Source organism: Nymphaea colorata, unplaced genomic scaffold (genome assembly GCF_008831285.2).
Source record: "Nymphaea colorata isolate Beijing-Zhang1983 unplaced genomic scaffold, ASM883128v2 scaffold0729, whole genome shotgun sequence".
Classification (NCBI taxonomy): Eukaryota; Viridiplantae; Streptophyta; class Magnoliopsida; order Nymphaeales; family Nymphaeaceae; genus Nymphaea; species Nymphaea colorata.
In genome coordinates this window covers 7,039-29,264 of record NW_022205235.1, presented here as the reverse complement: position 1 = coordinate 29,264, position 22,226 = coordinate 7,039, and the positions used below count along the sequence as shown (strand labels likewise).

Here is a 22,226-nt window from a genome sequence, read left to right as displayed (position 1 = left end):
AGCCTCACTCCTGAAACGCTGCCTCCTCCCCGGTGGGCACGCACAAGCGAATGCGGTAGATGTACGAATGGCGTCTTTTCCTTATCTGGAAGACATAAGATAGCTGAGTTTGGGCGAACCATGCGAAAAGGGATTCTTCGTGATGATGCGACTGCACAATGCCATCACAGCTTTCAAGCTGGAAGCAAACAGTCCCTACTGCCTCATCAAGGGCATCAAAGTCCACTATCTCTTCTCCTAAACCACCAAAATAGAAAAGTTCTTGGCCAACTCCGAAATCACTGTGCGCATTACTCGTGGACAAAACTGGAACGCAGTGGTGCTGAGGGAAGCACAAGCGGCCTCTATGAGGAAAGCGAGAAATATTCTATGCGAAATTCAAGCAAATTTTGGTCTTCGATGCCAATCTAAATATCTGTCATTGGCATGCACATCGGCCTGCGTCTGTAGGGCAGATATGACCCCCAGTAGCTTTCCTTAATCAAATATCACGACGTCTACATGGTGGACAGCTATTCCAACTGCTACTCGCTTCCCGCTGAGTGGATGGAGACGATAGACCCCACCTACTGCATCGCCAAGTCCCAAGCCGCCTCCTTCAACTACGGACTGCACCTCACCAACGCCGAAAAACGCACCATCCTGCCCACCCTCACTCCCAAGCGCAGGAAGCTGGTGCTTTGACCTCCTCTCCATTTTCGAGTCACTGATTTAATTCTCCCATAGTAAAAGATTAAATATGACATCCGTGTTCGTCCCGGCGAGTCCGCGCAAACGCAGCAAGAACGAAGTGCGGCTGATAGACGAGGAACAGGAGAAGATCGGCACCATGATCCACGGATTCTACGAGAAAATCAAGACCAAATTGACTAAGTCCCTCACCAAATGCGAAAATCGCAATACCCTCCTATGCCGGTAGCTGTTCGACTCGCTGAGCCTGCACCCCCAGCAGGAACTGTACGAGACCATTCGCCTCCACGACCTTATCTTCAATGAAATCGACCTCATCGGCGAAGCTGTTGCTGATTTCGTGCGCAGAATCGACTCCCTGCAGGACCGGCTGAGGCTGTAGCTGGCCAACCAGCATGAAAGGGCCACTGCCAAGAGGCAGAGAGAGGGCGCGCCTGAAAATAGCATCGCCGTACTCAGAAAAGTCAGCTTCAAACGAGAAAAACACGCGCTTAAACACAGGCTTGCTGGCCTCGATACTGTTAATAAAAAATTGCTCAAGTGCGAAGTCCCGCACCAGGAAGGACAGCAGCTCGGAGGATACCTGCTGGACGTAGAGGGCAAGAAGGCATAACCGATCATCTACGCCTATTCTCGGGTGTGGTTTGAGAGTAAACGAAGGGATTACCTGCTTTGCTTAGGCAACCAGCATAATAAGACACAGTTCTACATCTTTAACGATCGGCTTCAAACAGTCGCCATATTTCCTCATCCCTCTGCAGCAGTAGGCATTTAATTGTCAATGCTGCAGGTAGGACAGTTTGTTTATATGGTGGCGCCCCACCAAATTCATCGGATGAGCTTGCTCAACGATCAGGACTCCCTTTGCAAAAACTTTAGCCATCGAATTATGGGCGCCTAGGCCTACGCTGGAGGGATGGTATTGTGGACTATGGATGAGCTAAGGCACCTTTGGGTGGCTTTGGCCGATGAGAAGATGGGAGTTTACTGGCAGGAGGCGCTGAAGATGAACGTGGAGGAAGTGATTAGCCACTTCAGACTGGCAGAAACCGTCTACTTCCTACACGCACTCACTCGGGGTGGTTGAGCTGCTCAAAATAGAAGGATATGGCGTGACAACGGTCAGCTATTGGGTCCAGTTGAGGAAGTGATACCAGTGAGGATAGGAAGCTAAAATCATGAAGCCATCTTCAGGATGGCGGGCAACAGGTTCATGCGTTTGAGTTCTGAAGGCTTGGTGGCGCTGGACGTGGAAATAGAGCAAGGATAGCAGATCCGCAGTTGTGCAGTTCTAGGATAGCACTTCTACGCGCTCAGTTAAAACGGCAAGTCGATGCTCGAGTGCCAATACTTGGCGTCCCCGCTCTGATTTCACTCCTTCAGTCAATCTATCTTCTGATATTATTGTAATTCTTACCATGACTAATCGCGAACGCATGCTCGACCTCAACCGCGAGGCGGAGGACCAGACCAACCGGCTCAGGATGATGAATCGGGTTGCCAACGAGACGCAGAACACCAGCAACAACATCATGCGTTAGCTGGGCGACCAGAAGGAGAAGATCCACAACCAGATCAACATGGTACGCACTCCCGACTTAGAGCGACGAGATCCGAGGCCAGATCAAGCAGGCCGACAAGAAGACGCGCGAGATGAACCGCAGAAACATCTGCATCAAGTGCGGACTGTACGTGGTGATAGTCATCCTCTTCGCAGCTGTCATCGTCTCCCTCATCTACAAGGTCGCCAAGTGATACTGACATCATGATTTATACCCTAGAAGGGCGGGGAAGGAGCCGGCAATGAATGCCGGTGCAACTGTAGGCAAGGTATATTAATTGCACATGTTCAATTCCATTTTCAAAAAGAACGAGAAGGAGAAGGAGAGGGGGAAACCGCAATCGCAGGCACAGACTCACGTCCAGAACGGCTTCGAGGAACGCCAGGTCCTCCCTCCCAACTTCGCACAGAGCGTCATGGAACTGGAAATGCAACTGGAGTTCGTGGAGACCTACAGCATGGATCTGGTGCAGCAGCTCAATGACATGTATCGTGTACGCCTCTCCCCACATAGATCGCAATTGAATACTACATCAACGAAGACCCGCGGAAGGCCAACCACTTCCAGAAAAAACTGACCAGCCTGTTGACGCATCCCTATACGCTGGAGCTGATAGACAAGAAACCGAAAGCCAAAACGCCAGAGGTAGATACCGCGCAGTATTCTTCGCATTTGAGGATGGAGCTCAATAAGTTCAATACACAATCGGACATCGTGATTCGCAGTATGATCGAGGGCAGCAACAAGAAGGTGTAGAAGAGCCACCGTCTGATGTCAGACAACATTTCCTCGCAGGAGCAAATGCTCAATAAGCGCATGCAGGAGCGCAGCAGGAGCAAAAAGAAACTGGAAACCAATAACCCCACTCAGTGATTCATCAGTTTTGTAAACTATCAACCCCTAACTTACGCAATTCTCCGAACCCCACCCACACACACCCTTCTCCCATTGAAACACACAAGGATATCCTCCATTATTCCCTTCTTTCCCGTCCCATCCTGCACACTGATATGAGTGCATGGTATGGGTGTGCGGATGAATGCGTGCGTTTGAGGCGGGTATAGCTTCTGATAATTCAAATCGATAATAGTTAGATAATAATGGGGAGCAGCGGTTCCAAGAAATAGACGGAGGAGAACCAAACCGAGCACTAGCGGCTGGGACTGGTTCGCCTGGAGGCCAAGCCCTTCGACCCGCAGGCCGAGGACGAGGAGGAGACCTACCTCATGCACATCGCCAAAACCGTAGAGTCCGAAAAACTCTACAAGGAGTGGGTGCGCTCCATGGAACAGATCGAAGACTCAGAGACCAAAGAAGTGCTCTTCCTGCCGCTGAAGCACAGCTTCGAACCGGTGGGACTGTGCGGGTCTGGCGGACTGGTGCGAGTATGTGTTTGACGACGCAGCTGACATTCGACTATTACGAGTTCGTGCTGAAGACCGAGATCGAGAACCGGAGCAAGCTGAAGAAGGACTTCCTGGAGACGGAGGTGTGGTACCTGTTGTACAACATCGTGCGGGCGGGGCAGAAGTTCGAGCACCTCAAGCGCAAGATCGGTAACGTCCACCCCTCCAACATCCTCATCAACGAGAGCGGACAGATCAAGATCATCAGTACCTGCTCCCTCCCCGGAGAGCAGAACAACTACGACGCCCTCCTCGAAGCGCAGAACGACAACCTCATCGTCTTCCTCGCCCCCGAGGAAATCAATAACGACCTCATGCAGAAGGGCACCTACCCCTCCCACGTCGATCCCACTCTCGCTGAAGTTTTCAGCATCGGACTCACCATCCTCTCCAGCGGAACCCTCGAGGATTGCGATACAGTCTACCGCAAGAGTCCCTATGAAGTCAGGAAGGATAGGCTTAATGCACTTCTGCGCACCTTCAAAGAAAAATACAGTGACTTCCTCTACCAGACGGTAGCTGGGATGCTTGCCCTCAATCCCCAGGAGAGGAGGAAATGCAGCACCATCGCCACCTCCCTGGTCGAGTACGAAGCTCAAATTCTCGACCTGGAGCCCTTCACCGTCAACCCGCCCAGCTACAGGCCAGTCCAGCAACAGCCACGCCTCAGCCAGGGACCCCCACCAGTCTATAATCAACCAACTTACCAGCAGGCGGCGACTCAGCCTCCGTACCTATCCTACCAGCAGCAGCCAAAGTTATACCAAGTGGGGGGTTACAACTACCAGCCACAGCAGATGGCGCCAGTCTACCAGCGCACTTTATACTGATGATGCCGGCATTATTTTGCAATTCCCATATTAATGGTCGATTGGGCGTGATGAATATAATCGTTTTAAGTTAACAGAAATGAACCAGAAGGTGATGATGATGATCGCCAAGCAGGTGCAGGAGTGCTGCAAGAAGAGCCCCGATGGTAAGTCCTGATCGATCAAGATAGGCGTCAAGATGATCGTTGATGAGGCCAACATCGCAGACATACAGGCTGAAATCGAAGGACCCGTTGGCACCCCCTACGAGGGCGGCGTCTTCCGCTGCAAGCTTGCAGTCGAGCACGACTTCCCCAATAACCCGCCCAAAGGTACCCGAACCGCCACTCAGGCTTCTTCATCACCAAGATCTTCCATCCCAACGTATCGGAGAAGGGCGAGATTTGCGTCAATACATTGAAAAAGGACTGGAACCCCACGCAGTGGTCGCTCTACAACATCCTCGAGGTCATCAAATGCCTCCTCATCGTCCCCTTCCCCGAAAGTTCCCTCAACGAACAGGCCGGCAAACTCATCATGGAGAACTACGAGGAGTACTTCAAGCACGCCAAGCTCATCACCTCCCTCTACGCCACTCCCAAAGAACTCAAAACACTCGAAAACGTACTTATCGTCCCATCCAGAACTCCGTGAAGAACAAGGTTGAGAGCGTTGAGGAGGAAAAACCTGAGCCACTGACTGTCCCCGTCCCCGCTAAGAAGGAGAACGACAACAAGAAGAAGTGGATGAAGCGCATTTGATTCAGAAGCCTCGTACTCCTTATTCACATTCACTCCAGCTTATTCATTATATCGTCAGAATCGAAGGAAAACGCAAGGGCAGAGCAGCGGGATACGGCAGAGGGGGACATTTTATCAAGGGATTTTTATTTTGGTTTGCTAGGGGGTGGATGGTGGTGGGCGGGTGGTTCTTAGCAAATTCAAATTAATCTGTGGTAATAAGTTTAAATTATCGTGATAACTGCCATGTCATACTACAGAGAGTCCCCCTCTTACTCCCGGCGCTCCCCTCCCCGCGTTGAGCGCGAACTCCACGAGGAGGAGCTGGCGCTCAAGAACGCCCTCCGGAGCGAGTCCGAGAACCGCCGCCTGCTGGACGAAATCGCCCTCCTGCAGATCAAGCTGCGCAAGACCGACGAGCTGGAGGCCAAGGTGGACGGCCTCATCAAGCAGAACAGCCTCCTCTCGCAGGACAACGACCAGCTCGCCAGAGAACTGGCCGAACGCAGATACGAGGCGGAACGCCTGAAGGCCGGAGCCGCCCAGGCGCAGGAGCGGGAAGCAGTGCGGACGGGGCAACTGGCAGAGGTGAACCACAGCCTGGAAATCGAGGTGGAGCTGCTGAAGAAGGAGCGACTGGAGAGCAACAAGCTCTATGAGGGACACATCCAAAAGCTGGAGTTCATGCTGGAGGACAAGATCAAGGAACTGGACCTGCTGTCGGCCAAGTGCAACGAGCTCATCAACGAGAAGGAAGTGGGCGAAATCAGGTCAGAGGAGGAGAGGAACAAACTGAAGAACCTGATGGCGCGCAACACCCACGACATGGAGAGGGAGCTCGAGTACACCCGCGAGAAGGGCGCAGCTGAAAAACAGGTCGAAATCGAAACCCTCAAGAAAAACTACACCAACCAGATCCTGCTCCTCGAGGAAGAAATCGGAAAGCTCAAGGCCGCCAACGACTACAAACACGCTGAGTTCGAAAACCAGCTCGCCGACAATAAGGCCCTCAAGAATCGCTACGAGCAGGAACTCAGAAACCTTTAGGGCGAGAACGCAGGCCTGAGGGATAAGATCCTGACCCTGGAAGAGCTGAACCGAAGCGAAGTGGTCAACATCGAAGTCAAGTACAAGGACATCCAGAAGAAGGACACCAGCGACCTCATCTCAGGACATGTCCACGAAATCAAAACACTCATCGCGGAAATCGACAAGCTCAACTGGCTGCTGAGGGAAAAGAACTCGGAAATCCAGAACCTGATTCGCGATAAAAAAGAGCAAAAGGCACAGGAAGAAGAAAGAGAGCTGGCATTCAGAGCAGAAATCGATACACTCAAGAATAAGCTTGACCTCCAGGAGGAGCGCGCAACTGCTGAAAGTCAGGAGTTGAATCGCCGCGTCAACTCCCTCGCCGATAAGCTGCTGAGAGACAGCGACGCCTACAGCCAGCGTGTTACTCAACTCAATAACACAATCAACTCCTTGTAGGCCGAACTCAAATCCCAGCAAAACGAACTCGACCGCACTCGCAACGAGCACAGCATCAAGGCTCGCGAAAGCCAGCGCAACATCGAAGAACTCACCTCCAAGCTCTAAAGGACACAGAGGGCCCTCTCTGACGCCCAGAAGGATCTCGCCACCTACCAACGCAACGCCGAACAGCAGCTGGCCGACGCCAACGCCCGCATCGCCGCCCTCTCCAAGCACAACAAAGAACTCTAAACTTCCCTAGAGGAAGTGAACGAGAAGCTGGAGCGCCACGCTGACCACTCAGGCGATCAAGAACGCATCCTACGCTTGGAAATCGAAGCTCTCAAGAAGAACGTAGGCGTACTTGAGGCTTCCCTAAGCCAGGAACAGCAAAGGCACGCCAAGGAGATGGACGAGCTGTCAGCCAACTTGAGGGCTCGGCTTTAGAAGCTGCAGGCTCAGCAGAAGCGAACAATCAGCGAGATCGAGGAGAGCAGGGCTCAAGAGGTGGCGGTGCTGAACAGCAGGCTGGAGAAGGCTTTGAAGGACCGGGAGGACGCCAACAAGAAGGTGCGGGATTACTCTGAGATGTACTCGCACGTGGAGAAGTACTTCAAAAACCCAGCTGAGGGCTCTATTTTCCGCGAGAGGGGCGAGGGCAGCATTCTGGAAGCTTTGGGAAAGACGCAGGAATCGACCATCAACATCTTCTGACGACATGATAATGATATCTTCATGATCTCCACATCTCACCCATATCACCTAAAAACAATATTGAAGATTAATGGTTGATTTGATTTATTGTGTTTTTCAGCATGCCGATGGAAATAATATAAATGCCTATAAACAGATTGATTTGGATATTATTAAAGGGAATGAGCAAATATTCATCAATTTGATTTTGGCTTCATTTGAGACTTGTCTAAATTGAGTTGCTAATTCAGTAGCTCTAGTTACTATTTATCATCCTCTTCCTTGTGGTTGTATGAACGGCTCTACTGCTAGATTGTCTCTTAATTGCTTTGCTTTTTGAGTTTATTCTACGCTCCTTTCTAGGATCCTCTAAAGAAATTAAAAGGTTTTGTTATAAATTCCGAGAAAGTATGAAATCTCGATTTATTCTACTATGGAATGATCTTTGTTTATATGTGTGGTTTAGATACTTCTACCTTTTATTGGCTCTTGGCAGCAATTTAAGGGGGCTCTTATCTTTGCAAGGCTTATCTTTTTTAGGGCTATACGGTGATGCCTGCTTTGTTGGCGCTATCTCTTTGTAATACATTCGTTACATTTTTTGTTTCTTAGCTTTAGCATTAATTGCATGGAGGATTAGAAGGAATTAGTCTGAGTATTTCTTGGCAGTTTAGTACTTAGAATCAATCCAAAGAGCAAGCGCCCACAGTTCCTGTATCGAGTATCTTTAAGCAGCGGTTGGGTTCTGCCTAATCTACTACACGCACAGATAATTTTTCTGATTTAGATTCATACAACTCACGATTAGCTATATAGGTCAATACTGCTAAATGTTTTGCCCATATTTGCTGTAATTGCGTTATAGATGTGTGCGCATGAATGTTGAGGCGGTAATGATTGGGCGGCAGTCAATATCTATTTATAATGTCGATCGTGCTGCGTGCCAACGAGCTCAACACCATCCTTTATAAATACCTCCTCGAGGCCGGACTCACCCACACCGCCTACTCCCTCTTCAACGAGGCAGCACTCGCCCAGCCTCTCCAGGAGTTCAGGTTCGACGTTCGCCCCGCGCATCTCCTCTCACTCCTGGAAAAAGCACTAATCTACTCGCAAATCGAAGCTCACGTCACGCTTGTAAGTTTCAACACACGAAGAATGAATACGTGGAGTGCGCTGAGCCCTTCAGCCTGCTGCGTCCGCATACATGCAAAGTGGTCGAGCGAGCGAAGAAGGAAAAAGAGCAGTTGTTGAAGGAGCTAGGTGAGCAGATCAACGACAGCATAAAGCGGACTAACTCTGCCTACAACGCAGCCATCGCCAACCGCGACTACGACGACATCGTATACGACGCCAAGGGCAATAAATACTTCGAAAAGTTCACCAAAATTCGCCTCCCTCCCTCCTAGTCGGATAGGGCCCAGCACTTCGTCCTCAAGGGGTCCTCGCAAACGCCCCTCCTGCAGTACCTGTTCCTTACCCAGCAACCGGCAGGATTTTTAAATCGACCTGCTGCGCTATGATGCCCTCAACGATTAGGTGGTAATCGAGCAGATCTTCCCCTGCGTCAGCATGGGCAGGCTGGAGTTTCCGCTTGATTTCGCGTGGGCTGGCTAGTATCTGGTGCAGCTCTTCAGGGCAGGCAGGCTGACCGTCTTCAAGCTCGGCTAGGACAACTTGGAGCCCTTGGAGTTTCTGCTGGGAGGAGACACGCAGAGCGCAGGAGAGGGAGTTTTGCTTCCTAATCCTAACTTGCCTCAGCTGTTGGCGATCGCTGCGAAGTAGGAATACTGGGTGCTGAACATGACGAACATGAAGCTGGTTCAGCACGGCCTAGGAGCATTCACATGGAAGGAATACGATGAGTTCATGCTCATCCTGCCTGGCTGCATAAGTCTGCAGGCTGTTTCCAATCCAGATCCTCTCCTCACTGTCACCACCCACCACCGCTGGTCGGAAATTTCGCTAAACGCTCAGAAGAACCTCTATTCCCTCTACAGCACTGAGGAGAAGCTCGTGCATGTACTTGTGCTCTGAGGTAGATCAACACGTTCTAAAATCCTGAGTCGCTGTTTATCTTCGACTTTTCCTCCGAAAACGTCAAGCAGACCCTGTGGGTGAGCTCCAACAACGTGGACTACTTCTGCTGGCTGACTGAGACCCAGATAAAGGTCTTTGACATATCTCTGAACAGCTACTCGCGCATCATCGAGATATCCTAGTACGACTCAGGGGTGAGCAGTTTGGCCGCCCTCAGGAAATCAGACAGGGACGAGTGCTTCCTGCTGGGCCTGGGCAACGACAACCTGCTGATCTACGACATCACCAACGCCAAGATGGAGCGAGTGGAGGTGGCAGGCAAGTCAGAGCTGTACTTTTCTTGTGAAGTAGGTATGCGCTGGGTTTGGAGAAGGCAGCACTTGTGATGTAGAACTGCATATACTTCCTGGTGGGACAACTGGTGGAGCCTCTATTCAAGTGATTTACTATTCGTATAAGATATCCTATTACAAGCCCCGCATGGTTAGTTTGCTGTTGGCATGATTGATTATGGGGTGATAGACTTGATAGACTATATTTGACCATTGTTGAGGATTAAATAGATGTGATCAGAAGAGCATGAACTGTTTCCTGACGTTGCCGACCACCTCGTTGGGAGTGACCTTGAGCACGTTGAAGTGGACGGTCTTGGTGAGAGGCCTGCACTCGCCGATCAGCACGATGTCTCCTTCCTTGACCGAGAAGGCGGGGGACACGTGGGCGGGGATGTTGCGGTGGCGTTTCTCGTATCTGTTGTACTTAGGCACGTAGTGCAGGTAGTCCCTGCGCACCACCACCGTGCGCTGCATCTTGGTCGAAATCACGATGCCCTTCAGGATCTTGCCGCGGATGGTGACGCCGGAAGTGAAGGGACATTTGCGGTCGATGTAGTTGGACTCGATTGCCTCCTTGGGGGTCTTGAAGCCCAATCCGATGTTCTTGTAGTACCTCACGCCGGAGGCGGTCTTCTTGGCGAGCAGCTTTTTGGAGTTGAGGAAGACGTTGTCCTGCTTCTGGAAGGAACGCTCGTGCTGCGTAGAGGCAGAGGTACCTGGATGTCGGCCATTGGATGGAGAAAAATAATATTTTAATTTAATAAACAAATATTTTCTCTGTTTGGAGGGGAGGCGGGAGCGGTGCCGTAAAGGAGTGAATACAGGTGTCTGTGCCGCGGGGGCAAGTAATGGGGCCTGGTGAGTTTATAATATTTGATTGATGGTGCGGATAATTTAGAACTACACTCTTTACGAGATAATCGGGTAGGGGGCGTACGGGAAGGTGTACCGCGCGATAAACAAGAACGACGGTAAGTAGTACGCGGTGAAGGTGATCGAGGTGCGGCGATTCAAGGAGAACAAGAAGCTGGAGGAGTGCACGGTCAACGAGATCAACATCCTCACCAACATCGAAAAGCACGAGCACATCATCAAGTACATCGACATGCTCAAAACCCCCAATAACTTCTATTTCGTCTACGAGTACTGCAACGGAGGCACCCTCGAGGGCGTCCTCCGCAAAGATTCCCGCCTGCCCTAACGGCAAGCCCTCCTCGTCTTCAAACAACTCATCGATGCCTTCCAGGTCCTCAACAAGTACAATATCATGCATCGCGATCTCAAGCCTGACAATATCTTCTTCAACAATGGCGTAGTGAAGCTCGGAGACTTCGGCTTCTGCAAAAGTCTTGAAAAGGCAAATATGACCAAGACCATGCTCGGCTCTCCCATCTACATGGCTCCTGAGATTCTCAGAGGAGAAATCTACAGCACAAAGGCCGACATCTGGTCGCTAGGAGTCGTCCTCTATGAAATGCTCTACGGATTTTGCCCCTTCGAGTCCACCACCATCCCCAAACTCATCGAAGTCCTCAAGGAAACTGAGCTGTAGTTTCCACCAAAGGAACAAGTGAGCGAGGAAACCAAGAAGCTGCTGAGGAGGCTGCTGACGAAGGATCCCACCAAGCGCATCGAGTGGATGGAGCTGCTGAAAGTCAACATCACCAACGACGGCAGACTGGTGGGCAACAAGCAGGAACGGCTTTCCCTGGTGGAGGAGGACGGCAACGCCATCGACAACGCCAAGCTGACAGAAAGCGGCAACTTCCCCACCAAAGAAGACTCGCGCAAGGACAGCCTCACCTCAAGCACGCAGGCCTACAGTCCTCCCAGCACGCAGTATTCATCGCCCGAATCCAGGTATGAGCCCACTCCGCAGCTGCAGACTTCCCTCAGCGGTCAGGGCGCCTCCTTCCTCAAGAAAAAACCAACTTACGAACCGCCCACTGTTGCAACCAATGGATCACCCACCTATGGAGGATCACACCCAGACGCAACTCAGCTCAAATCGGCCAGAACGAAACGCCATAATTCACTGATCCTAACCTCAAGAGACTGATTCTTAAGTAGCACGGAGAGCAACTCGGGGATTCCACATCGCTGTCGAACTCATCAAATCCAACGATACCAACGCAGTGCTTTTCGCTTTTCTCATCCTCAAGAAGGCATAGCAGAAGCTGGTGCACGTTCGCGATGAAGTAGCCAACGTACAGGAGTTCAGAGAGCTGCTGGTCTGCCTCAACGCAGAATTGAAGAAATCAGCCAAGAACTTTCTAAATACAACCTCAACGAAAACCTGCAGAACTGGAAGGCACTCGTGAAGGCAACTGGGTAATTCCACCGCAATTTCCGAGCCTTCTACATGATGATCGTCTTCCTTTCGGGCGAATCCCCCGCGACGACCTCTCCCACGTCGAAATGCAGACCGAAGTCAGGAACAAACTCTATTGATCCATTTTGGCATTATTATACATATGATCCCATTTATCACTGCACGAGCTGCGTCTTTTTCAGCTTCGCGATGACTCTGTTGAAACCGTCAATCGTCTCCGTCAGGATCTCCTGCACTTCGTCCGTGTTGCGCAAGAAATCTTCTTTTGCCTAAGTTGTAATAATTGTACTTTTTCGATGAAAAACTCTTTGAGGTTGGGAACTTGACCGTAGAAAGTTATGTGTGGTAGTTTTCTTCGTGTTTTGAAGGGTGAGCGGTTGGTGATGATGTGGTCTCGCAAGTCTTGCTCGAAATGAGCTTTGGGCATGTCTTATCCTTGCTATTTGATCCTGTAGTAAATGAGGATATTGGTAAGTCTTTAAATCTGATGTCCCGGGATCTTCAGTTTGGATTTAATTTCTCTCACATTATCTTTTGAGAGCAGAATGGCTCGATTGTCCTCGTTTCTTTTTTATCTACTACTTTTTCAGCAGAGAAAGATCAACAATCTTGCTGTTTAGCAGCAATTCAAGTTATTTGAAATCCCTTAGGCACTGGTACTCAAAACTTGGTATCTATGTGGTGATTTCAAAGCATTTGGGATCGGTTAGTGAGATGGAGTAGACAACGTCCAGCAGTTCCTTTCCGTGACCGTACTTTTGGTAAGGAGGAAGAATGAAGACTTGACTATTCTGTGGCGTTCCTTCAATGCAGACAATCTGAATACGTACTTAGACATGACTCCTACCACATTTTTCCTGGTCTTTCCCTTCAGCTTCTTGAAGATTACGTAGTATATCCATGTATCGATGGCCTCGAACACAAAGGAAACGCCATCGATGTAGAATAAAAACAATACTTCCATGCGTTCCTTGAATGGCGTAAAGTCCGCATTGCTACCGCTGTACATCACGATTTCAAACTCATCTTATCCTCGCTTGTAGTTATGAATGACTTCACCTTTGGAGGCTCAAAATTTTATTCCTGCTCCTCGTGCTTAAGGAAGGCATCATGCTTATTGTAGTTTTTCCCCCATCTGCGAAAAGCAATCCAGTTGTCGCTTTCATCTGTTTCTAAGATTTAAGAGATAACTTTGCTGTCTTTGTTGCTCAGCTTCTCTGGCTCGGCTAGCCTTCCTAATGCAGTTCCACCCAGTAGTGCAGTGAGGAGCTGAGGAAGTGGAAGATGAACTGTGCACCCTTGCTGACTGTTTTTTGTTAAGTTTATATGGAAAGATCTGGTTGAGGTAATCCGATTGAAACTCTTCGTACTCGTCGCCATCCCAGAGCCAAATCTTGGTATCTACGCATTCAACATCCTCTTCCTCTGCGGGTGGCGGTTCTTCGGTCCTCCTGCCTTCCATTTCCAGGATATCGTGACTCATATGATTTTAGATTTTCCCTCCAAAGTTATAACAACTAACATATAGTGAGCGAAAATAGAGCATATAGTAGTAGAGATTAAAACTGTAAATATCAGTAGGCCTTTTCGCACTTGTTCTTGTAAGAGACGTCCGTGCTGGTGGGGGATAGCTACTCCTTCTCGTCCTCCATCACCCAACCGTAAGAAAGGGATGCTTTAGAATCTATTCGGGCCGGATACGCTCTCTTGGATCTATCTTCAGCATGCGCTAGAGCAAGTCCATGGCCTCAGGATCCACCTTCTTGTACATGAGACTGTTTAGATTGAATCGCATTTTGCGGTTGTTTTCATAGACTTATTCAAATTTACGCCCTTCGAACAGGGTTTTCTTGGTTAGGAGGATGTGGAAGATGACTCCTGCTGAAAATACATCACAGACAGGATCTACTCTCTGTCCCTTTACTAGCGTGGTGATTTCAGGTGCCACGTATCCCGGCGTTCCGCAGCGATAGAAAAGATAATCTCGGCAGCCACAAAGGCAGCAAGTCCAAAGTCGACGATAACTGGTTCTAAGCTATTTTAGCTTCTAAGCATGATGTTCTATGGCTTTATATCCCGATGCATGATCCGTTGTCATGGATTTCCTTAAGTCCCTTTGCCAATCCAATCATGAATTGTTTGATCTACCCAAGCGTAAAATCTCCTTCTCTCTTGTTGACGCGACTGTGCAACTGTCCAGCTGAGAGTAGCTCCAATATGACGTATAGGGAATTATCTGATTCAAAAACGCCTTCAAGTTTGATGACATGGGGCGAATCTAATTTTCGCATGACTTTAATTTAATTAAGCAGCGTCAGCCGGTGTGCCTGGTTGTCAGAATTTACTGTATTTTGTTTCGAAAACGCCTTCACTGCGAAGTGTCTCTTGTCGGTGAGACGTTCTACCTCGTAGACGGTGGCGAAACCGCCTTTTCCTAATTTTTTTACGGGTTTGTAGAGACGGTGGAAGCCCAACTGGTTGAGATTCCTCGAGAGCAGGCGGACCCATATCTCTACCATGCTTTATCCGGGGATGACAAGTTCGACTGGTTGCGTTCCAGTCCTGTGGAGTGTAAATCCTACGACTCTGGAGAAGATGGAGGTTTCCGAGGGTGGCGCTGTGAGTTCCTGTTCGTAGATGAGTTAAAACTTGAGATCGTAGTCGAGAGTGGTGAAGTAGTGATATCCATTTTTGGGGATGGAGTTTTCAGCGAGAGCGATGTAGGTGTTGGTGAGGACGATCCGAAGTTATTTATTGTAGTTTCGGTGGAGGAAGCAATTGCTCTCGAGGAAAAGCTGGTCGGTTTGGATGGCGCGCACCACCTCGGGGGTGATCTCCTGGAAGAGGGATTTCGGGCAGCCCTTCATCATCTATCAATTGTTTATATGACTATCAAAAAATAATTGGAATTCTTAACAATTCCACGGCCTTATTGCCATTTTCGGATCGTAATTCCTTCCACCGCCCGCAGATATCATGCTCACACCCACCCCGTCCACTTTTAACGATTATAGGGTTATTACCTGTACTTATTTCTATGCTACTTAAAACACTCTAGGACGTGGTAGAAGAAATTATTTAAAATGTTCACGACTGGCAGAAAATCCCCCCAAGCTTTTGCAGCCTGGGGTGAGAGCTTATGACTAGATGGGAAAAGGGGAAAAGGGCAAAAAGGCAGAATAATCAGGATGGGGGTGGGGCGCTGAGCTGCTTCTGGATGTTCTAGAGGCGAGCGATGGAGTTGAGCATGCAGGAGTGCGCCATGCGGGTCCACTTGAGTCCCTCCATTTGTCCCGTTTCTGCCCGCATGTCCTTGAAGTCCCTGGAGAAGGCCTTGGCGAGGCGCTGCTCGTTCTCCTCGGACATCTGGCGCAACTGCTTCTCGTACTCGCTGATCTGCTGCTCGTAGAAGCGGCAGTTGAGTTATAGTTGGTTGTTCTTCTATCGTAACAGGAATATTTATTTGTGGGCGGCGGAGAACCTGGAATGCTATGCGCGGGTGGACTGCAGCTCCTCCAGCTCTTTTGCAGCCGGTCTCTTTCGATGAAAACTTAATCAGTTGCCTTTCGACGGTTTAGAAGTGGTCCACTCCGCAAGAAAGCAGTTCTTTTTTTATTTCCGCCAGCTACTCCTGGATGGAGAAGCCCTTCACTGCCTGCACTTCCTCGCTCTACTTCGACTTCACCTTTCCAAGTTCTTTTTCCAGCTGTGCCACTTTGCGGTGTGCAGCTTTCAGTCCTCCTGCAGCTCGTAGACTTTGTGCTTTAGGTCTTTCTTCTCTGCCGTCATCTTCTGGATGGCGATGTTGGACTCCTCCTTGTCTGAAGAGTCCCGAATGTGCTTCTCGATTTCAGCTTCGTACTTCTATTGGAGGGCATTCAGTTCTTCCTGCAGCTGTGCGCTCCTCAAGACCAGCGCAGCCATCTACTTGCCTTTGTTTTGCGGAGTCACCTTCTTCTTGCTTGAAAAGTACTGCTTGTGGGGTCTGGAGAGTCGTCAACCGGAGATTATATCTCATACTCAAAGTAGTCTCCAGCGATGTTGGGAGCTCCAACCGAGAAGTTTTGCTTTTGCGGGTGGACTCCTGCAGCTTCACTGCCTTTTCGAAGTGCAGATGCGTCAGAAGAGCCTAGAATTTGTCAACCTGGGACACCCGCTTCTCCAAAGCACTCAGGTACTTCTGCTGAGCTTCCAGCTTTTCGTCGTTTGCCTCAATGACTGTGTTTATGTAAGTCATCACATATTTGCGCAAATTGACCATATCGTTTGGTTTAAAGCCATAGCATTGTTATCGTTGATCTTACGCTGCTTGATTGCGTTTTCCCTTTCTTCTTCATCGATCCTGATAGTATCTTTATGCGGTTTTTATCTCTGAATGTCGTCCTTCCGCCTGCCTATATACTCCCTCAGATATTGGTTTTCCTCGCTGAGAATGGCCTACCGCGCAGTCTCTCCCCTCCTCAGCTGCTCAATCATGCCCTCCAGAGCTGCTTTCTCGCGTCTGAGCGAAGCCACCTCCTCGCTTGGACTGGTGCTTCTGAGCTCGCTGTTCTCCTTGATGAGCGCGCGCACCTTAGTGCTCAAATCCTTTAGGATCCGCTGCTGGATTCCCTCCTCGGGAGGCTTTCGGAGGCCCACTCGAATATTTGGCGGACTCGGGAATGCTCGATTTGGGGGCTGCCGTCCACGTAGGCCCTCAGCTCCTCCGTCCTCGACTCGTACCAGGCCAGTTTTTCCAAAATGGCAGCCTCTTTTCCCCCCTTCAGGCGAAATTGCGATGTGGTTGGTTTTCCCAGCGAGCAGCTACTGGCTGCCAAGTCCTCCCAGGGTTTACTAATGGCTGAGGAGAAGCCTTTCGTGCTCGTATCGGGCTGTGGACGCTTGTCAGGAGTGCGGTAAGGCTACAATCCCAAAGTGTGCATTAATATAAATTATTACTTTCGAAACATTCCAATTAATAAACCCAATAAAATATATCCCACATCAAGAAACCAGCCTACCTGGAGGGGCATCTTATGGGAAATGAGCAAAGAGGATAAAAAGTAGGATAAGGTCTGTAACGTCAAAAGGAAGGAAGAGGATTTGGAGAAAATAGCAACTAATATTCTCTTTCTTCTGTTTTATTTGAATATTTTAACCTGTTGGGTAATGGGGGTGGAATGAGTTGAGTGAAAAAGTGAGTATATGTGTATGTAGGGATGATGATGATAATGGGTATGTATGGGCGATCAGTTGAACATGGCCTTGATTTTATTGTCGAAGGTCTGGTCATCGAGGTTGTCGATCTTGATGGCCTGGAAGTATTCCTTGGGGTCGAAGTAACCCTTCGCGATCAGGAAGGTTTGCCTTAGAACTAGCTCCTGAGTGGAGAAACAGTTACCTTGATCTTGGCGTCATCATAGTACATGATGTCGTCGTAGTTGTCTCCTTCCTTTTTGTTGACCTTGAGGAAGCTGGCCACTTGTTCGGTGGTGAGTTTTCTCCCTTGTTGCTGGTGGGTTTGTAGTTCATCATCTTGTAGAGCTGCGAGAGCGCTTCAGGGTTATTCTTGTCTAAGTGGGGCAAGGGTTACACTTCTCGAGCAGCGCTTCAAAGTCCTTCAAATTCTTCTCCACGGAACTACCTCCCTGCATAATAAAATAATGAGTAATATGCAAGCTAAGCTCGCGTATAAATGCGCACCGTTGACCTCCCTGATATAGCGATGAGTTGTTTATACGGCATCACTGGACGAGAGCGTAACGCAGGTGGTAGGAACCGCCGATGTCGATCACAGAGCTCAGGTTGGGGTCCTCGCTCAAGAATAAACGGTTCTTCTGGCAGACCAAGTCGCTGTCGTCCACCAACTTCTCGTTTAGGTAATACACCTTGCCGTCCTTGGCAATGATGCCCACGCTTGACTCAGTCGCGAAGATCTTGCCCTTTACGTCGCTCGGGAAAGGAGTCGGCTGGAACTTCACGTTCATGCCCGTGTAGAAGATACGGTCGGATTCCGTACGGAAGATCAGCGAGTTGGAAGAGGCCTCGAAGTCCACGATCTTCTCGCCCTTGAAAAGCTCGTCGTGAGTCTTGGCGAAGGAGGAGAGCTTGAGGTCGCTGAGGACGAGCGGGTTGGTGCGCGCTCCGAAGACACCGCCGTTGTTGATTCCGCGGCAGTAGAGACGGCCGTTGTCGAGCAGCAGCAGGATGAAGCGGTCGATGGCGGTGAATTTCTTAATCTTGGCGTGGCGCTTCTCCAGCAGTTCGTGAACCTCTTCAACTGGCGTGGGAGTGGCTGCGCCCTTTCCCCACCCTGGCAGGGCCTACAGTCCGCTTCCCCAGGCGTAGAAATGCCCGTGGTCGCAGAGAGCAACTGAAAAATCGCGAGCAGCAGCTACGCCCACCACCTTGTCGCCGCCGAAGGACTCAGCTGGGATGCGAACGGGGATTCCCGACTTTGCAGAGGAGGCGGGGACGCCGAGAGCGCTCTGGTACCCCCAGGAGTAAACGACGCCATCGGCGGTGAGGGCGAGGGAGTGGCGAGAGCCGAGACTGAGTGCCTTGATTTAGATGTTGGGGGCGTCGAAGGAGACCCTGCGGGGGAGTTCGGTATCGGCGGTGGAGGACTGTCCGAGGCGTCCATCCTCGCTGAGGCCGACGGTGTAGACGGAGTGGTCCTTGGTGACGAAACCGAGGTGATACTCGCCAGTTGATACGGAGGTGATGTCGTTGAAGTTTTGGACGAGTCCGGGAGTCCAGAACTGGCCAGTGGTGGGCCTGCCCCACCCGTAGGTGGTCTCTCCCCAGGTCAGCAGATGTCCGCTCGTTGAAAAAGATCTCCTGATTATCCGCGACAGCATAACAATATATTATCCAATCCACCATCAGCCAAGCACCAACAACACCCCATCCCCTCTTCCCCCACTGTTCCCCACAGCTTCAACTTTAAAGCTTCACTGGAGGGGAGAATTGCTCCGATATGTTGATAGAGTGAGTCTTTGGATAAATAAAGGGCGGATCAATGGGACTTCTTGGTGATGAGGTTGTAAAACTCTTCCTCGGAGACAACTCCATCTCCATCGGTGTCGGCTCTCTCGATCATTTCCTGGAGGACAGTATCGTCGGTGAGTTCACCCAAATCCTTGGCGACTTTTCTGAGGTCCTTGAGAGCGATGAATCCTGAATGAATGATGCCTTACCAGTCTTCTGGACGTCGTAGGTGATGAAGACCTTGTGGACTTCCTCCCGGGTTTCGTTATCGGAGGGACGCGTGGTCATCATGTGGAAGAACTCGGGGAACTCGATCTGACCGCTGCCGTCCTGGTCCAACTCGGCAATCATCTGGTAGACTGCCTGGGCCTTAGCTTCAATTCCCAAAGAATTGATGGCTACCTTCAGCTCTGAGTCAATTGGGAGTTACCCTTAGGATCAATGGCGCCGCCGAGGTCGCGGTCGAAGTAGTCGAAGGCCTTCTTGATTTAGATGACCTCATCAACGGTAACGTAGGCGGAGGCGAAGTCCTGGGGGTTGAAAGACATCTTTGAAGATATATTAATTATCGACTATTAATAATTTTTAACACAAATGGCGCATCTTCCACCTCACTCCCGCCGCACCCAACGCCCTTCCCCCCCGCCGCCCCAAACGCACCCCTCCCCACAATCCAGACAACCAACAGACAGGCGGACAAGGTGGCCGAGCATGCCATATGTTGGGGAGTAGATGGATAAATTAAAAATCACTCTCCAATGGACCCTGCGAGGCAGATCTCCATGAAGGAGTTCCACTCGTTGGGGTTGTAGCGGTGTAGTTCGTTGCCGATGTTCTTGAGCTTCCCCAGGATCTTCTCCACCAGCTCCCTGTGCCCCTCGTACTTCTCCCGCTCCTGCGCGGACAGCTCGACCCCACGATCAGCTTCTCGAGGATGTTGTAGTAGGAGTAGTGCTACAGCGCCGCACGCTTCCAGTCCTAGAATTGCTTCTAGAGCTAGAAGTAGAGTCTGAAGGTCTTGGTGTCTATCTGGTGCAGGTTGGGCAGGAAGTACTTGCAGAGGTTCTTGTCGTCTCGGTCGAGCGATTTGAGGGTGAGGATGCAGGGGATGATGAGGAAGACGTCTGCGTCGGAGCACTCGACCATGTCTTGAAGCGGTCGTACTTCTCGGAGATGCCCTAGATGGTGCCTGAGAAGTGGAGGAGGTGGCGCTTCTTCTCGGAGTCGCAGAAGTAGTTGCCGCCCTTCTCCCAGCTGCGCTCGTAGTCCACCAGCAGCTCCACCAGGTCGAGTTGTTCTTCAGCTGGGGGTCCACCATCTCGATGTTCTTGTCGTACTTGCGCAGCAACTGCCGCAGCGCCATGAAGGAACCGCGAATCTTCTCCCCCAGGATGCGGATCGCCTTCGACTGGTCGCGAGTTATCCTGCGCAGGATGCCTTCGGTCTAGAGCAAGATGGAGTGGTCGAGGTCGTCCCTTCCCTTTCCGCAGTAGTTGGCGATTTGGTTGATCTGGCTGATGATCTAGCAGAGCTTGGCTCTTGTGCTCAGGTAGTCCTAGCAGTTGATGAGGATTTTCCCCTTCATTTTCTCCCTGATTTATACAGAAGTGAGGCACTTCTACGCCTATATGGCTCTGGCGATGAGAGAGCGCGCCTGGACCTCGATGCCCATCAGTTACAGCACATATAATCTCTAGAAAGTGCTCCAGCTGCCATCGAATTCCAAAAGATTTTCCCTTACCTCAGTCACTCCGGCCTACAGGCAGGCCCCGCCGCCCTCCTGGGTGACTTTCCCGTAGAAATCACGAAGACAATGCTCCAACTTGAAAAACTCAATCATGAGCCTGCTGCCGTGGTCGAGCACTTCCTGCGAGAAGGAGTACTTTTCTCCGTTGACCCAAAGATAGGGGAATCCTGCATGGCCATAACCGTACCTGTATCAAGGCATTCGTACCTTACTGTGCGCTGTCCAAGATCTACGTTAGGTAGCTCAGCTCGCCCTCCTTGTAGAGCACCTTGTATGCCTGCGAAAAATTCTGCCGGTATGCTCGGCTGACTGTGGTGACTTCGTAAGCCTGGATGTGATTTTGGGTACGCTGCAGAGCTGTTCGACGTGGCTGAGGTACTTCTGGCATATTTCTTGTCCCTCTGCGGAATCTAGGTCGAACTTGTCGAAGCTTTTGTGGAGGAGCTGGTTGGAGCAGAGTACTGCCTGCTCGAGCTGCAAAAATCTGCGAGAGAGTCTGAAGTCGTCGAGTTCGGAGGTGGGCCTCGAGGGAGCGGTGGCGGCGCGAATGAGGGTGGAAGAGTCGAAGAGATCGAGCTACGCCAGGTCTACCGATAGGGCTTCGGGAGGGTAAGCCGAAGCCAATGGAAGCGGGTTACCTGAGTGGGAAGGCACGCCTTCTGGAGCCTACGCTCGCACTTATTCCATTCAATATATTTATTATATTGCTGGACTTCTATCCGGAGAACATCATCCATACTCCAACCACCGAACGCACAAACGCAAATACAACCAATATGCATGCTGGGAGGCGAAATTTGGAATTGAGATGCAAGGCAATGGCTGGAAATGGATGGAATGAGGGTAAAGGTGGCTGGGATAGGTTAGATATGGGGATGGTGAAGGAGGGTGTATCTATCATTGTGGACTTTTGAAATTGGGCAAATACTCAACCTCGTCATTCATGTAGTAGAAAAGGACGCAGGGGTGCAGCTAGTCGTGCGCGACTGGCTCGTAGGGCAGCTCGTAGCTTTGGTTGCCCAGCCGGAACACTATCTTCTTGGCTTCCGAACTGAGGGTTACTTCCACCACGTCTCCCTTCGCGAACTTGAAGGCCTCAATAGGGGGACTCGTACCTTTATGCTGTTGTTCTGGTCGGCGCGCAGGTGCGACCAGCTGCCGCCGTTGGAGCTGATCATGTAGGCGCCGTGGCCGATGGAGCCGAAGACGAAGCCGTAGTTCTTGCCCTGGACCACCTTCTTGTGGCAGACGCCGATCGCCAGCCAGTTGCTGTTGGACTCCCTCACGCGGAAGGCGAAGCGCCTGCCGCTCTTGCCGCTCTCGATGCCCGGCTCCATGATGGCGAACTTGTATCCTGAGCTCTTGACTGCCTTGACGGTGTGCTCGTTGACCAGCTTGATGTCCTGGTGCTTCAGCTCCTCGGTGAACTTGTA

General features: G+C 50.6%; 1 pseudogene; it reads left to right on the top strand.

The window, feature by feature from the left end:
* The first annotated feature begins 4,567 nt into the window (after positions 1-4,567).
* On the top strand, positions 4,568-5,121 carry LOC116245540 (ubiquitin-conjugating enzyme E2 22-like; annotated as a pseudogene).
* The last annotated feature ends 17,105 nt before the right edge of the window (positions 5,122-22,226 follow it).